This window comes from Perca flavescens, chromosome 22, assembly GCF_004354835.1.
Source record: "Perca flavescens isolate YP-PL-M2 chromosome 22, PFLA_1.0, whole genome shotgun sequence".
NCBI classification, from domain to species: domain Eukaryota; kingdom Metazoa; phylum Chordata; class Actinopteri; order Perciformes; family Percidae; genus Perca; species Perca flavescens.
The window spans coordinates 6,713,255-6,731,268 of NC_041352.1; the positions used below are offsets into that span (position 1 = coordinate 6,713,255).

At 40.8% G+C, this 18,014-nt stretch overlaps 1 protein-coding gene across 4 annotated transcripts in view; it reads right to left on the minus strand.

Annotated features, from left to right (window-relative positions):
- The window catches only part of LOC114549067 (partitioning defective 3 homolog), a 387,004-nt gene that overhangs the window by 368,312 nt on the left and 678 nt on the right, over positions 1–18,014 (minus strand). The window contains exon 1 of one of the 4 annotated variants that reach the window (XM_028569213.1): positions 1,331–1,548. The exons of the other annotated variants lie outside the window; for them this stretch is intronic. The gene's annotated coding sequence lies outside the window, so the exon portion shown is untranslated. Of the gene's footprint in view, positions 1–1,330; positions 1,549–18,014 lie in introns of those variants that run through there. 4 annotated transcript variants of the gene reach the window in all.

Below are 18,014 nucleotides of genomic sequence, written 5' to 3' on the forward strand. Positions count from 1 at the left end.
GGCGGCGCTAAGCGCAGCGCAGAGCCACGGCGCCGCTGCAAAATAGCCTCAAGAAGGAACTTGTTTTGGTGGAACATGTGTACATTCAAAAGTTGTTTTAGTCGTGCAACAGAAAACTCAGATTGGACAGATAGTCTAGCTAGCTGTCCGGATTTACCCTGCAGAGATCTGAGGAGCAGTTAACCATAGTCCTCAGAAATCCACCGGAGTTTAAAATTACAACACAAAGAAAGCGGAAGGTAACGGACATCCGGCCGAAAAGGACACATCCCCCGGAATTTCCGGCAGCAACGGATGTGGAATGTCGTGGATATAGACTAAATTCCATATAAGTCAATCATTAGCAATTCATTCTTGTATTTTTCCACCAAGTGTGTAATTTGACAAAGTCTATTTTTTACATTTCAGTCTTAGTTATGAAAACACAATAGAAATGTATTAGAAAGATTAGACATGTAATAAACATACTTGCAGATTCTAAGAGTTATAGATCTGTTAAATTAGAAAGCAACAATTTATTATCTATGAACAATTTATGATTTAAAAATATTATTTGTTGAACAATGAAGCCTTATATAAAAATAAATACACATTTTTATATCATGACAATTTAAAAGAATGAATCTGAAAACATTGCACAGACCCCCCTGGTAGAGTGCCACAGAACCCAGAAGTACTGGCCTAACTGCTCAAGCTCGGTTTTACAAACCTGACCTGCTTAATGTTCTTGAGCAAAGAACTGAATTACTAAAAGGCGTTAGTTGTTTAGGGAAGCCTGTACACTAGTAACATCCCAGCATACAACTTCACGTCTGCCACACATCTGATATCACGTCCACATTTTCCAGGCTTTTTTTCCAAGTTAAAACGCAAGCACCATGCATAGCCATTCTGTTCGTCTAGGTATAACAAAGTGTATTTTGCCTCACATATGCTGTATGTCTGCTACAATCCACAATGGGAAGAAGACGATTCAGAAAGAATAATAAAAATGGACGGAGACCCTTTTGACTCTTTTAAGGGGGTCATGCAAGGGGAGATAAAGAAAAGCATAAGAAGAGAAAAGATAACTATCTGGTCCAAGTAGCAAATTAAACCTGCCACAACAGCGTGTGGAAGAGTAACCTGGGTGAAACACGCAAAGACTCTAAGCTCGGGGCAGTATTTTAGCACTTTTAGCTCATTAGCAGCCAGCAACAGGCAGCTAGTTTACAGCACAAACATTAGCAGTATGTGCTAGCTGGTGAATAAAGTCCACAACTAGCAAGCTAAAAGACAAATATTTTTTTTCACAAAACAGAGCTAAAAGGACAGCAAATGATGGACTTACATTTGTCAGCTGGCCAGAAACACAAAATCAATGCTGGTGTTGCTCCATATCTGCTGGGTGTAAAATAAGAACTTGCTTACTAACGTGCTAACGTTAGCCGTAGCAACTTTATGAGGCGATAATACATCAAGGCTATTTGTCTGTCCACTCCTTTAGAAGTTATTCTGCGCAATATCTTTTTCATAAAAAAAAAAAATTACATAACTGGAAACACACAGGTGTAATAATAGCCTAGCGTTGTTAAGGGTTGCATTCCATTTAGGTGTATTCGTTCTATGGGCCTGGTATTATGAATGCTGTCTCACTGTCATGACTTACTGATACACCAATGGAACAGACCCCCGTTAAAATTATTAGTTCCACCTGTGCTCTCTCTCTCTATGAAAAGTTGAATGTCTGTCATACGTTTTGTTATACGGTCTATTGCAGCTTTATACGCTTTTAGATGAGAATACTTTCAGATTTCAATTTTTTTTTTTTTTTGATTTTTAAAACTTCTTTTAAAAAAGGTGCAATATGTAATATTGTATGTAATACTGGCAGCTAGCGGTTAAAATAGTTACTGCACTACCAATTCAAAATACTGGAGAGTCGTTTCCCCCGCCCCCTCCTGCCCAGACTCGAAGTTCACGGGGGTTGCCATGCTGAGACCGCAGCATTCACAACAATGTTGCTAGACGCTTTTCTCACATAGCCAGACATTACTCCACAGCACAGCGGAGTAGCTAACGTTAGATGCTAGTCTCACATAGCCAGACATTACTCCACAGCACAGCGGAGTAGCTAACGTTAGATGCTAGTCTCACATAGCCAGACATTACTCCACAGCACAGCCGAGTAGCTAACGTTAGATGCTAGTCTCACATAACCAGACATTACTCCACAGCACAGCGGAGTAGCTAACGGTAGATCTCTAACCGTTCCCGGATCCTGGGGAACAACGGACCAGCTTCTTCACTTACGCAAGATCTGGAGGGAGCCTGGGAGTATGCCCAACCGTCTACATGTGTTTTGTGGATTTGGAGAAGGCGATGGGGTCCCCATACTGTGGGAGGTGCAATGGGGTGAGGGGTCTCTACTCAGGGCCATGACCAAAGTGAGAGCTGATGCTAGTCTCACATAGCCAGACATTACTCCACAGCACAGCGGAGTAGCTAACGGTAGATGCTGGCTATATTGACAGTCATAAAAGCCCATGCTCACGCGTAGCTCTGTAACCAACTGACAGACACACTTTTTCGGCTTAAAATTACAGTATGAAACGCTAAAAATACCACTACCTTGCCGACGGAACACACTTCATTGGCTTAGAATTACGGCAACAATCGCTAAACACACTGCAAACTCACAGTCCTCTCTTTCCGATTTACAGCCCCCCTCTCGTGGCTTAAAATAACTCACCGTTGTCGGCTCCAGCCGCTGAAGAGGCTAAACGCTGTAAACTACGGTGGCCGACAGGGGCAAACGCCCTGCAACTTCAGAAAACACATGCAAATAGACAAAACACAAGAAAATTAAGAAAACAACTTCATTAATTTGACAACACATGTGCAGCATTCAGTAAACGCGCTGCATATACACACACAACACAACCAAATATACAAACGCGCTGCAATTAAAAAAACGATGGAAAAAGAAAAGCAAACCCCGAAAAAAGAAGCGATGCAAAAAGAAAAACAACTTCCTTAAATTTGACAACACATGCGCAGCATTCAGCAAACGCAATGCAAATACACACAACACAACAAAATACATAAACGCGATGCGAATAAAAAACGATGCAAAAAGAAAAGCACACAAATCCCGAAAACAAATGCAACAAAAAAACGCTGCATCCAGATTCCACAACGGAAGTTCTCCAGACCTCTAGAGGGAACAGCTAATCAGCTGGATTTTTGACCCCTTTTCTGCCTTTTTATTAGAGTCGGGTATGGCCGCTGTTAGGTTTAAAAAAGTTAAAACATTGGTGATGTCTGATAAAAATGTACTTTTAGGGGCCGTCCACACGGAAACGTTTTTTTGTGCAAACGCACATGTTTTGCATCGTTTGGGCCGACCGTCCAGTCGAATCCTGCAAACCCACTGCCTGAAAACGCACTTTTTTGAAACCAGGTCTCAGGGTGAAAAAATCCGAAAACGGCTCTCGTTTGGCTTCGTATGGATGGTGAATACGGATCCGTATCGATGATGTCATCGCCACACCCCTCTTTTACACCCTCTCCCACGGCCGCTGACGCACACAACTGCGGTGAAGCTAAGCGAGCATGTCCCATCTCCGTGGTCAAACCAGCACACTATATCTAAATACTGTGTCTCTGCTCCCTGACCCTTCCCTCTGGATTCTACACAAGATATATTGCTAACGTTATGTAGCCAACGTTAAACATCGCTAAAGTAGCTGACTGCTCCAGCAGCGAAGTAACCATTGACGTAACCTTAACGTTAGCTGCTATGGCTATCTGTTTATAAAGTGGAAGTAGATAACTTATCAACTAGCTAGCTAATCTGTCTGCTTATCAACTCCTTGAACGGATTATAGTAACTTTTACCACGGCTTATTGTAGAAAGACTACTGCAAGAAAAACGTATAGATTATTAAAAATACATCAGTCATGGATCATTGATGTTTGTTTGACTCTGCTGATGTTAGAGCTAGCGAACGTTAGCGCGCTAACGTTAGCTCGCTGCTAGCGCGCTGCAATCATGCAAAATAAAAAGCAATCCAACAGCACATTATACAACGTAAACAAAGACATTTTCTTGCGGCGGCCTTTATAAAATGAGCAGTGGTGAAAGTTATTATAGTCCACGGACGTATTAAGAGAAAATTATAATCTAGCTAGTCATGTTAAAATGGAAAGTGGAAGTGACCATGCTCTTCTTCTCCGTTTTTTGGTGAATTTCTGTAGCAGAAACAGTGCCACCTATAGGCCTGGCATATGAAGTAGCGTATTGAGTCATTTACAAGTGGATTCGTTTGGACGCAACTATTCTTGAAACGAATCCAGGGAAGACGGGTAAAAAAAAAGATCGTTTTGGTACGTGTGGACGTACCAAAACGAATGAACACTGTCTCTGACCAGACGCTGACGGAGAGCATGGAGCATCACTGCTGCTGAATTCCTGCGGTGGTTTTCTGACAGAGCAGGGAGACTGGAGTCCCTGCTGACACACCAAAAAGCTAAGGATGGCTTTTTCCTACAGGTGCTGGAGCAGGCAGCACACACAGCCAGCCCATCTTCATGTTTCAGAAACAGGAGCTGTCCTGTTTCTGAAAAGGAGGGAGAGAGAAACTGTGGCTGCTCTAAAGGTCTCTGAGAGGGCGTGCAAAGGACACCAACGCCAACAAGGGGAGTGATGAGAATTGGGCCAGCAGTAAATGAGACCCTGGGCTCCCCTCTGATCTGTCACCAAAAGGATTGTTGACTCCAGAGTTTTGGGCCAATTCTCCAGACAGCCCACCCAAGGCTGCTAGGGCCTTGGCGACGATGCCATCTGGTCCTGTGTTGTCCGGAATCATACCCATGTATCTATGTGATACTCTGTCTCCGTAGGTGCTCCTAGGCGCACGCCCTTCTTCATCACAAAACATGTTTCCAAACAGAAGACACAAACACAGCAGCTCTAGTACAAACTTCATATTGTCGATTTAGTCTGAGATTTTGTCCAAATTTTCAGATTGGACAATATTGAACAAGGAACTGTCAAAATCTGGATTTCAGACTTTTATCACAAGTCTGCATCTTTCACTACAGAAAGGACACTGATGAAGACTGTTTCTTTGTGCTCACTCCATCTGAACTGATAGCATATATTGAAGTGTGTGTGTGTATCAGTTTTTAGCTCCTTTGTGATTAAGATCAAACCTAATGCATTTTTTCCATTGAATAGATTTCAGACCACCTGATTGCATTACAGATTTGAGACCAGTTATTACTTGTGCAGTATTTGAAGTGCAGTGTGGAAAGTTGAATTTGGTTTTGTTTTCTTTGATTTCTAAGATGTTTTCCCTTCCATTATTTTTACCTGGTCAACAACTTTAATATCTTCTGATTTAATTAAGTGTATCTGTTTTTGTTTCAAATGGAATGCTTGTCACTAATCACTGAGTAAAACCAGCTAAACATATTTTGTTAAAGAGAAATAACCTTCTTGATACAAGATGAGGAGTCAGATGATGAGGTCAGAGAAGGACATGAATTTCTTTTATAGATTATGATTTAGTTCTTACAACTTTGCTAATGTCTACATTTTTGTTCAATAACATTTATAAGTGATATTCACACCTTTTTTAAGGTGTGAAGGGGTGGACTGTTAGGTTTAAAAAAGTTAAAACATTGGTGATGTCTGATAAAAATGTACTTTTAGTTGAATGAACACTGTAGCTGGAGGAAGCACTGAATCAACCGATTGCATCACACCACACTAATCAGCATTTGACTGCCTCACCCAAAACCTAGCTTCTAAAGAATTAATTAGGTCATGGCTGTTATTTAGCATACTGTAGGAGACTCATTGTCCCCACAGGAAAGGTAACTGTTGTCTCTTTTTGGGGAGCCATCCCCTGTTGAGCTAGACGTGATTAGAACAAAGGAAATGCATATTACTGTAGAATCAACACTTCCATGATAAACAACTTTAGTCTGTGACTTGAAATTCAGAGGTGTGTCCTTATCCTGAGAGACAGGAATAAATGTGGGAGCAGGAGAAAGATTCAAGACTGTTTTTATGTGACTCCACAAGGAGAATCATAGATTCAGTCCGCTGTCAGCTGCAGTGTAACATTTGTTTTGTCATGTCGCATGGCTGTAATCTGTGTCCCCCACAAGGGGAAGCATGTTTTGCAGTCTGCTACTGGCAGTGTTTTATGTTTTATGTTTGATTGTGTTTTGACTGTTTTCATGTTGTTTTATTAAACCTTTTAGTTAACTTTCAATTCGACCCAAGCCTCTCCTTCCTCCTCCAGAAATCGAACAAACACGTCTTTTAGATATTTCTTAACACTGCATAGTAAAAGGAGAACTCCTGTCTCATGCCCTTATTAATAACATAATATATTAATAATATACAGTCTATGCTCCCGTCTCAGCCAGGAGGCTGGTGCCGTGCTCGAGCTTTGACTTTTCAAAATAAAAGTTTGCGTTTGGTCAGCTCGTCTTCCTTTGGTGTTTTGGATGTGTTTGAACTAAACAGTACGGCAATCATGCTAATGAATACAATAACTTTTTCAACAGATGTCTTACTTACAACACAATGGAGCAAGCAAAGCAGTTTTGTCTTTATGTGCAGGCGGGATTTATTCAGTTTGATAAATCCCACGGTAAATTGGCATGTTTTCTTTTTTTTTTATGTCATGTAGAATCTATCTCCGTTGATCCTGTTTCGTTTGTTTGCTGCTTTCATGGCTGTACTAGCGTTACAGCTGTAGCGTGCTGGGTTTACGTTTTTACAGGTATATCTGGCAACCCGGCCTGGCAGTCAAACTGGGCCGTTGATAACAACACACAGATCAAAACATAAACATAAATTCCGTCACGGAATGTAAATTTCAAAAAGAAAAAATACTGACATTAGCATTGTTGTCAGAAAAGATAGTATTTCAGTTTAACATGTTTCCTTAATATCTGATGAGGCATTGGTGTCATTTTTGGATTTATTACAGTACAAATATTACATATTGGACCTTTAAATCATCTTTGGTCATCTTTAATTTAGGTTTCTTTAATCCGTTTTCCTTTTATATGTGATGCACCTTTTTTAAGATGTCAGTTCTTTGGACACTGCTTTAACAAGGATTTAGGGTTTAATAATAGAGTAGGCTATATAGCATGAACAAAGAAATAAATGTGTTCCTGTCCTAGTGCTACAAATCGAATATCCTTGCATTCTAACAGGAAAGGGTCTTTGCAGAAAACGTCCTCATCCATATCTGAAGTGAAAATAACCTTACATAAGAAATGTATCAGGTAGGTCTACCCCCTCTGAACGACAGAGGTCTTGTTCCTAATTTTTCAACAAACACCAGTGCTTGTGCTTCAGTATCCGAATGCTCTGTAACTGCAAACGTGGTCACAGAAATAAGCTGTTGACAAAACAGTGGATCACACCCAAGAGGGCCTGGCATGGCCTGCATGTCGAAACACCACAAACCACATAGTTGGCCTTCGCAACAACTTGCTCACAGTTGGATCCAGCTGGAGGCAGGAATTGTCATCCCACTGAAACGTGGGATGAGAAAAACAAGAGGAACAACTTGAGGCCCTTCAGAAGGCTACTGTACTCAAAACAAAAAAGGAGATCTTTGGACTGGTCGTATCCAAATCACAGCACTGAACATACAACATATTTCCCTTGTCAATAAACACTCAACCCAACTATGTCATCATAATGGAATAATACAGATTTTATGGATAAGTGAAGCAAATGTTACCGGCTTTCCACACCATGGGCCCTATTTTAACGATCTAAGCGCACGGCGTGAAGCGCATGGCGCAGGTGCGTTTAGGGCGTGTCCAAACCAACTTCTGCTAGTTTGACGGCGGGAAAAAATGGTCCGTGCGCCGGGCGCATAGTTCAAAAGGGTTGTACTTAGCGTGTCATCTCCCATTCCCTTTAAAAGCCAGGCGTGTACCTCGGCGCATTGCTATTATGATAGCAGATTTGCACCGTAATATTTTTATTTGTAATCTTTTGCATGTTTGTGTGCTGCTTCGCCTCCCTGTGTGTGTGTAACAAGCATAGTGTCCACGCACTGTGCATAAGCCTAGCCACATTTTACGAATGTACTGTTAAAATAACAATGACATGCTGCGTTATTGACTTTAGAACAGGTTTTTCTTAGTCAATGGTGCGATCACTTCCCGCTGCCTCAAGATAGCAATACGCCAAGAATTCACCTGAACACGACTCCCTGTAAGACCAGCACACCCATGGGTGCAAAGATGGGCGCAGGTGCATTTGCTATTTAAATGACGTGGGCGCTGGACGGTCTTAAAATAGCAAAGACATTTGCGTCGGGCTTTGCGTCGGGCTTTGCGTCGGGCTTTGAGCCGCGCTGCGACGGGTGCAAGACAGGGTCCCATATCTGTTGGGTTGTGAATGCAGACGCCTCCTCTTCCTTGACTCTGTGGTCAGCCAGCCAATCAAGCATGTCATATTCCATCAAACATTGACCTACAGCTCTGAAAAAAAGAGTAGATAGGTGTTTTTCAAACAGGCGAGCTGCTCTGGGGGTAGAAATAATCTCGGTGGTTAAAGTAGATGTTGATATGCAGAGTCAAAAGAACAATTTCTGTATTTTTTCTTGCTTGGAAGCATTAAAGCCCATCGTAAAAGTAAGAGCAAAACACTGATCGTACATCTCTTTTTTTTTCTGCTAACTGAAACACTGCTGATGATCAGAACTTAACAATTACCATAACTGACCTTCAATATTGTCATATTTTTCAAACCGTTCAAGTTTGCCAGGCTACAAAGCTGGTCCCATTGAAGTTTAACTGAACCAATTTGGTTATTTCTGCCTCCAGAGCAGCTCTGCATCTGAGTAATGATTCTATAACTATGACTAAATCTATACATGCTGGGAAGAAGCTTCTCCTCTTCACAGAGCCAAATTAGGGAGCTTCTCCTAAATAAAAAGCTGGAGCTACAGCAGCCTATCCCATTACTGAATGGAAAAGTAATGCCTTTGTGTATTTTAAGAGCAGAATCAGGGGGGGCCCATGTTAAGACATGCAAAGTGTAGACAGTGGAAGCTGTCAAAACAGCCTTTAAGAATGTGTTAGGGAGGTTCAAAGTGTTCATCTTAGCAGCATTAGCAAACATAATGTTTCTGCATGAAATGCATTTAATTTAACACCTTGTCACCTTGCTCAAATGTTCCATTTAAAAAACAAAATCTACAACAAATATGGGTTCTTCCAACCCATTTGATGGTAACAGCAGCTGATCAATGTGTTAATCTTTTTTTTTTATGAAGGCATACTCCCATTGTACACACAACAGAATATAGAGAGGGTAGTTTGACAGTACAAGGAGAAGATTTATATTTTCTCAGCCCTTTACCAGCAGGAAACAGTCATGCAGTAACTTGCCTGGCAAAAGATGGAAGAACAAAAAATGATCTTCTTCAATACAGCAGAAAAGGAGGAAAATAATAGCAGTAAAAGAAACAATAACCCCTTTAATGAGCAGCTTCTTTAAAACCATAAGTAGCAGGAGGGTTTTGTATAACAAAAAATGACCACTTATTGTGCCATATTCTACTGCGTTTCAGTTGTCTGTGGTAAAACCAATTCCTCTAACTCCCAAATGTGGCCTATCGGCTACCAGCCAGATCACCAGAATTACATGAAAGAAGCTTAATGCTAACCGTTCCCAAAGCAAACCCATTATCTTCTGGTGACTAATCTGCCATGACAAACAGGAGCTTTAGAGGTAAACAGAAATGGAATTAGATGGGTAAGCAGGAGTGATAAGAAAGAGAGATGGGAAACACAAAATTAGAGCTGTAACTGAGACCTTGTGGAGTTCTTGGTGATATCTGTGACAACATTCTATTGGCACAAGCACAGGTATTGGACATCTTGAACAAACAGGAATACCAGCGCATTTCTGAGGCTCTACCTGCTATCTCTAAGGTCTCACATTTCTGAAGCTATAAAGAGAAGCCTTACAACACAAACACACGTCTTAAGTTATGCGGGATCAAGTGCTGTGCGTTGCTGCCATTGTCTTGCTTCCAACGGTTCGGGCTAATGATTAGCCGGATTATCTGAACCAGTGGGTTAAGATAACAAAAAGGGAGTCCCCAACATCACAAGGCTGTGGCTGGGAAAGGAAAACACAAGCTAGCAGCTATCAATAACTCATGTCTGATATGTCAGCGTGTTCAAACCGAGCTATGCCTAAATGTAACCACATTATATCTGAAAGGGGAAAAAATCAATGAAGAACACATGTACAGTATGCCTACACAACATATTTATGTATACACATACCCCAAATTGACCATGAATGTCAATGTGTCAAGTCCTGTTAAATCTGTTAATTTTTTGACAACAAAATGAATTTCTGATATTTAGCTCCAAGGACAAAAAAAACACAACTACCAAAACCACAGCAGCAGTAACAACAGAAACTTACCCTGAATGCCCCAACACAAACAGCCGGAAAACCAGTGACGCACTGGCTTGGCATAGCTATGGCATACTCTGACTTTGGCAGTTACCATTATGGCATGTGGCCTGCTTGCATTGCGTGTTGAGCAGCGACAGCCCAAAAAATCTCCCAGCTTCATCTGTAAAACTCAAGCTCAATGCTTTCAACTCAGGCTCAGTGCTTTCAATTCAGCATCCAGAGCAATTGGTGGTTTGCTCTGATAGGTGTGTGCACCTGAGACGCATACTAGCCGGAGAAAAAGCCCTAAAGTCATCTTAGCTTGACCCTAGAGACACACTGTTTGTGAAAGATAAGGGATTCAGTTTGGTGTCATTGTCCTTGGGGCCTTCCACATGAGTAGGGAAGCTCACCAGACAGGTTGTATGTAAATACAAATGTGGACTGAAGTCTGTAGCACCAACAGTGCAGTCTTTATGTATTTGGACAGTTTTCATGTAATATGTATGCACAAATGTGGACTGAAATATGTAGCACAAACTGCTTGCGAGGGAGAACTAATCACTCAACGAAATCCCGACTGTTCACTGTCCTGGCTCCCAAATGGTTGAACGTGCTCCCCACCGACATCAGGATGGCCGAAAGCCTATACATCTTCCGTCGAAGGCTAAAAACACATCTCTTCCGACTACACCTCGGATAATAAAAAAAAAATAATAATAATTCTTGAACCTGCACTTTCATACGTCTCTTTGTAGCTTTGCTTATTTTAAGCTAATGTACTTGCACTTACTACTTGTTGTCTTGAGTTTGAACCTTCACAGTTGAAAGCACTTAATTGTAAGTCGCTTTGGATAAAAGCGTCAGCTAAATGACATGTAATGGAATGTAATGTAACTTTATGTATTTGGACAGTTTTCGTGTACTTTGTTGTTTTGGCTCTGTACTGCAGTACACTGAATTTCAAATAGAGCAACTTTCAGGGCATTTGTATATACGGGTGAGGGTAGGAAATGTACACACTTTTGTACATAGGGAATATTAACAGAGTACACTTTAAAACACTCATCATATTTAATATTTGACTAAAATCCTTTGCAGTTTGAAACTATCAGAGATCTCCAATCCACAAATAGCAGACACCCAATATCTTCCCTAACGATGCTGTCAGGCATCACTTCTTGCTTAATTTAGGGTCAAGTGGCTGACTTTGAGAGTGAACAAAAATTCTCAATATGTGGCTATAAAAACACCTTGGTTGCCTTGTTTATCATTGTGCTTCACTGTGCACTAGCCCTGCACTGGTCATCCAATATGAATGGGAACATGGGAAATAAAAAACTCATAGTCCGTTTCATTTCAGTTCCAAAGGTGCTTGACTGGAGCACAAAAACAACAAAAGAAACACATCACAGTGCAGCTACTTCTAGACTGTACTGTATATGTTTCTGCACTGCTCAGCTATACTTACATTGAAGTAGTTTTCAATTTGAAGTATAGGAGCTCTAAGATCTTTCTTTTTAAAACTAGTATTTAACTACTAGCCTGCTCGTCCATTTACTGTCACCACTATATGCTGTTACCAGCCTCCATGTGAAATTATAGGCTATCTTGCACTGTGTAATCTGTTTTATGCGAACACTACAGCAAGTTCTATTATTGCTGCAGGTTTTTCACATTGCAAATAGCTCCTAAAGTGCTTATACCACGCTAGTTTTAAAACCACCATCTTAGATTTTAGAAGACCCATGGTGAAGAGGTGCAGTGCAGGCCAGGGGTACTTAACATCTTTTCTTGATGTTTGGGCAAACTTCAACTCATGATTTCAGAGCAGCGAGTGTGTGATGTTTTAGGGCAAAGACTGGCAGGCAATGATTCCCCTGGAAGGAGTTAGCACGAAACAAGGACACTGCTCAGTCGGATGGAAGAAGAAGAAGAAGAAGAAGAAGAAGAAGAAGAAGAAGAAGAAGAAAAAGGAATAAAGAAAAAAAAGATGACAATATAAGCATAGGAAACTGAAGGAAAGCCAGAGGAGAACACAACAAGAGGAAGAGAGGTTATTGAGTCCACATTTCTCCTGTGCTGCTTGACCACAGTTACTATCAATCACATTGCATCCCATCATCCTACAGGGCTTATATGGCTCTGCCCTGTACAGTCCACTCACATGATAATCCCCCAATTACCTTCCACTACTGTAATATTCCTGCTCACATAGGCTACCGCAGCTCCTCTCCATTACATAAGCAGGGAGCCGCTGAGTGCAGTGAGCTAATGAGCACTGACAACCCTTCCAGCGCCACCTCCCACTTTCTCTTTGCACTGTGATTCAGTGCAGCTGCACCGGCTGTTGGGTCCTTACCTGAGAACAGATGAGGATTGAAAACTCTAGTTGTACTTTTAGTAGAGGCTGATGATTCCCAGAAAAGACAAGTTGTGTTTGAAGTAATGCATTTGGAAGCAAAGTCAACTGTTTCTACAAACTTTCTACAAAACAGTATTTCTAGTTCCTTATTTGGAAATGCCTAGACAGAAACAAATATCTCTAACATATGTTTATTGGGGGGGGGGAGGGGTCCGGTCTTTCTTTTTCAATTTTTTTAATAAAGCCTTCCCCAATGTTCTTTTTCTAAACTCACTAAACTAAACTGTTTTCCTAAGTGTGTGACATTGGTTTGTGTTACTAAAGCCTTTACCAATGTTCTTTTCTTAAACCCAACCTTTTTTTTTTTTTTTTTTTTTTTTTAACATTTCATTTAATCATGTCAAATAATTATGTTAGCAACATATGTCTACCATAGAGGACAAATTAGCTGTTAGTAAGCTAATGTAAGCTATGTGTTAGCAAGCTAACATAATTGCAAATATAATACTGCATAGCTTTGTATATTAATCCACATCCCACTATAACACAAATTGCAGAGCTAACTGTCAAAGTGCTTTAGCTTAATTTACAGAAATATAGTTAGCCTAAAACTGACACGTGATGTAAAATGTCAGTGCACACATAACATTAGGCATACTAAGTGTCACAATCCCAATTTTCCCCATTCTTCCTGCTGACACCTAACGTCTTATTGTCTGTATCCACTTTTGTCTACTTAAAAGCTCAGTTTTTCGGTTTAGCAGCTTATAAAAACTTAGTTATGGGTTATTTACTGTGTTGGTAGTGCATCCCAGCCACGCAAGGGCTTTTAGGCATTGGTCTGTTGTTCTGTAGCAGATGGAATTGTTAAGGACGCACCTTCATGCAAAAAGTCAATGAAGCGCATTTAAGTCCTACCCACACCAGAAGGAAAACAACCCTTCACTCTCCATTGACTGTGTATTGTGTCAATTCCGTCTGCTAGCAGGCTGGTGGAAGATCGAGACGACTGTAAAGTGATCTTTTATTTTCCAAGAATCTTAAAAAAAAACTTATTTTAAAAAGGGGTAGTTTGACATGTGGGAAATTAGATTTACTTTCTTCCTTAACAGTTGAGTAGATGATAAAGTGGACACCACTTTCATGTCTGTACTCTAAATATGAAGCTACAGCCAGCAACTGATTAGCTTAGCATACAGACTGGAAACAGGGGGAAACTGCTAGCCTGGCTCATAACGCATCTCTGAAGCTTACTAAATAACTTGTTAATCAATTTTGTTTAGTCCATACAAAAAACAAAGTGTAATAAATATAATGCAATTGTCCTTTCAGTCTTTGCGCTAAATCATTGGATTCCAAGTGTCACTTTATCTTAATTTAACAGTTATTTTCAATATTTCCACAGTGGACACACTCACTGTTACGTCAACTGCTAGCCTTATTTTCCCCCATTTTGTGATTGATGTCACATGCATTTGTATGTGCTATAAAGATACATCATTACATCACAGACTTGTCTTCAGACATCCTGGAACTGCAGGACACATGCTAATCATATGCTGCTGATATAGTGTATGATGAAAGAATGAGTAATATGGAAATATGGGACTCTGTTTTTGCTTAACCGCGTTGTCCCCTAATATAAGGATATCCTGCATCTGTGTAATTTGACAACTTGCAACACTTGCTGTGACATGTCTGCAAGCCTGAATTTGTGGAATTTTGTGAGGAAAAAGGCCAATTATGTTCTTTAAGAGCTTAGCCCCCATTTAGGTTGAGTAACTGTGGGAAAGTAGGAGACAAATAAGATCTAGAAATGCAGCTCTTCAAAGTGTTAGAGGCACAAATTATAAATCCAGAGAGGGTTTCTGTTTTGAGCAATCTTTAGTTGTAGGTCTCTGACGATGTACCAGATGTGAAACCAGAGTGTAAGAGGATGAGTAAAGAGCTGAACCTCCCAGTTATATCCATGTGGTGTGTTGTATGCCAAAAGCAATGCCCACAAAACAACATCTTCATATTGCTCTTGCTTACATGATTAAAAATGTGGTGAACACTCGGTTATTTCTTGACTGGCCAAGCGCTGAAAACAACAGCCTTGGGAACAGAAAGGCAGGATGAGAAGCTTAAAAAACCATTTAGCATTAATCCTTCATGGTTGTGCATACTGTAGACCACATTGACTCTGAACTTAATGGTGCTTGAGTGGCTGATTGACGCGTACTTCCTGGTCCCATTCAGACTGTGGCGAGGGCCTCAAGAGTCCCCAGAGAAGATTAGGTACACCGGCACAGCTTGTGACATTGTCTGATTGGGCTCAGCTAATTCAAAGAGAATAAGTCTAATTACACAAACCACTGATATTACAGGCAACTAAGAGGCTACAAGATTAAATGCATCACGGAATTGCCGCAGCAATACATGCAACCCAAGATGGTTCATGCATAATGAAGAGGTAGATGAAGACATAAGAGTCAGGCAGAATGTAGGCGGAGGCGAGATCAGCTTTAAGTATAGAGAGGGAAAGTAGAGAAGAGGCGGACATTGTTGAAGAGATGAGATTTCAGCTCAGGCAGGAAGTGTGTCTGTCTCCAGATAAAGCAGTTAAATAAAGTTGAACGTGAGGTCATCGCAGCAATAAAAGTGATCAATCCTGAATTCCTCTAAAAAAAGTGCTTTCACACTACCTTGTTTGGTGAGGTTCAAATAAACTCTGGTGCATTTGCCCGTTTGGTTCGGTTCATTTGGACTGGTGCGAGAGCTGTCAATCAAACTCGTGCAGATCACCTGAAAAGGTGGCCTGCTGTCAATCACCAGCGTATACAAGAAGACCTGGAACAGAACTACGAGGAAACAATAGGAGTGTGTGTTGGAATCGATACAGCATGGTATCACAAGATTTTCCGTGGCAATACACGGATGCCAAGTATCGATCTTTTACTGTATAAATGTAACTTTTCTGGGGGGATTTTTTTGCAGTGAGATGAACAAAAATGTATCTTTTTTAGATAAAACAGATGTTGACAAAGTTTTCCTTTGGAGACGTGATTTGAAGTTGGAAAAAAGGTAATAAATTGCAATATACTGTATCGTAGAATATCGAAATATGTTTAAAATTGCAATAAATATTGTATCGTGATATAAGTACTGTCATATTATCAAAACGTTGGGCTCGCTGGTGTTTTCAACCCTTAAGTAACAATGTATCTTTTTTTTCCCCTTGGTCCTGACCAACTGAACCAAACTAAAAGTGACACCAGAGAGCACATTAGGCTGCATTCAGCAAGGCCTTTGAATCATCATAGCGTACCTATTCTTGCATGATGCCCATATCTCACACGCAAAAACTGTAAATTGTGACAAATGGCTATTTCACTTTCTTTTGTTTCTCTGTTCTTCACGCTTAAGTTGGATCAACCGAGCCGACTGCGGTCTCCGATGCATTATTGTATGATTAATGTTCTCTTTTTTTTTCTGGAGAAAAGGGAGCATTTAAAATACATATTGCATGATTCAGTATCTGCATGCCATGGGGTGTAATTGTTTTATAACGCTCTGACGAAAAACAAACTTTAGCGGTAAAGCAGTACTGTGTTGCTGTCAGCTGCAGGAACGTTACACAACTCAAGTGACCCGAGTGTGACTACATCTTCCTGTAGTCCAAAGGTCTCGGCTGGCCTGCGATACAGTAGTTGGTAGTTGACCCAGAGCCAAGTGTTCTCCAGAGGGGAAGCCTACACTTCTACATTTACAGTGCCACTGCATGGATCAATGGACCAGTCGCCTCCATTCTGCTGAACCACAGAAAAGCATCAAGCACTGGTAAACAGAGGAGTGACCGTGTGTGGGTATGTGTGTATGTGTGTATGTGTGTGTGTGTGTGTGTGTGTGTGTGTGTGTGTGTGTGTGTGTGTGTGTGCAATTGCTAGTGTGTATGTAAGGAGGAATAGCTCTTCCAGAATGAGGGGTAATGTTGACCTACTTCGTCACTGTTTGCATTCAGAGGTGAAATCTATACTACTGAGGTGCAACAGTGAATATTCATCTTTCATATTCACCAGGAAGCTAAAAAGGTATTTCATCTGTCACTATGGAGATGTGCGTTCAGCTCTGGTTGGAAGTGAAACATCCCTTAGAATGTACTGAAGGGGAAAAAAAAAAAAATTTGATTTTGTTCGATCAAGCTCACGTCTGCTATCACTCCACTCTTACTCTGGATCTTTCAGAAACCTTAGTTACAGAAAGTCCTTCTCTCTAAAAACAGGATTGTAGTTTTTTTTTCCCCAAGGTAAAACACAGAAGAGTAATAAGTTGGCAAAACCAGTGTAGGTTCATCCAGGCATTCCAAGGCATTGAACAGAAGCTGCAGCATTGGCATGACTCTATAGGCAATACCATCCACTGGTAAAGAGGTGAGAGTACTGTCACTAACCACGGAAACAGCACCAAACTTGGATTCATTCATTAGTCATTTAATGGGTTTTTAAAGCGCAGCCACTAGAAACCCACAAAGGGAAAAGCAATCAGTGTCCTACTCAGGCCTCATTCAAATTTGGCACTGGGGTTTCACACAGTAATGCGTTCCGTCATAATAGATGAAACTTGGATTTACTTAAAAACTTTTTTTTGTCAGCATGTCATTGCAAAGGGCAATGAGTGCAAAGCACGGTCCCCCCATCAATACACAGGGTAATCAGAATGCACACACAGAGATTAAACTGTGCCTTCAGTGTCTAACAGTGAATATACACCATAGTGAATGGCATGTGTAACTCAAGAATAACGAATAGTCCTACTGGGATTTATGTGTAGGCCTATGTAGGTTTTAATAGCCAGTTTACTATCTTTGAATTCATAAATATTTGTACTGTGACAATATAAACTGCAGTATTGGAACACTACACACAGCGCGGGTTATTTTAATCAAATGCCATCCTTATTGCTCCACACACAGTGGATGAACTCGCGCACTTTTCTGCCTGTACAACTTGTATTCAATGGGAACGATTCCAGTGTTTCCTGAACTTTTTCATGGGGCAACCGAACACACACACACACACACACACACACACACACACACACACACACACACACACACACACACACACACACACACACACACACACACACACACACGAGAGCAGAAGGAGAGCCAATTTGCTTTACAACTTCTTAGATTCCTTGTGGAGAAACTAGTGAACT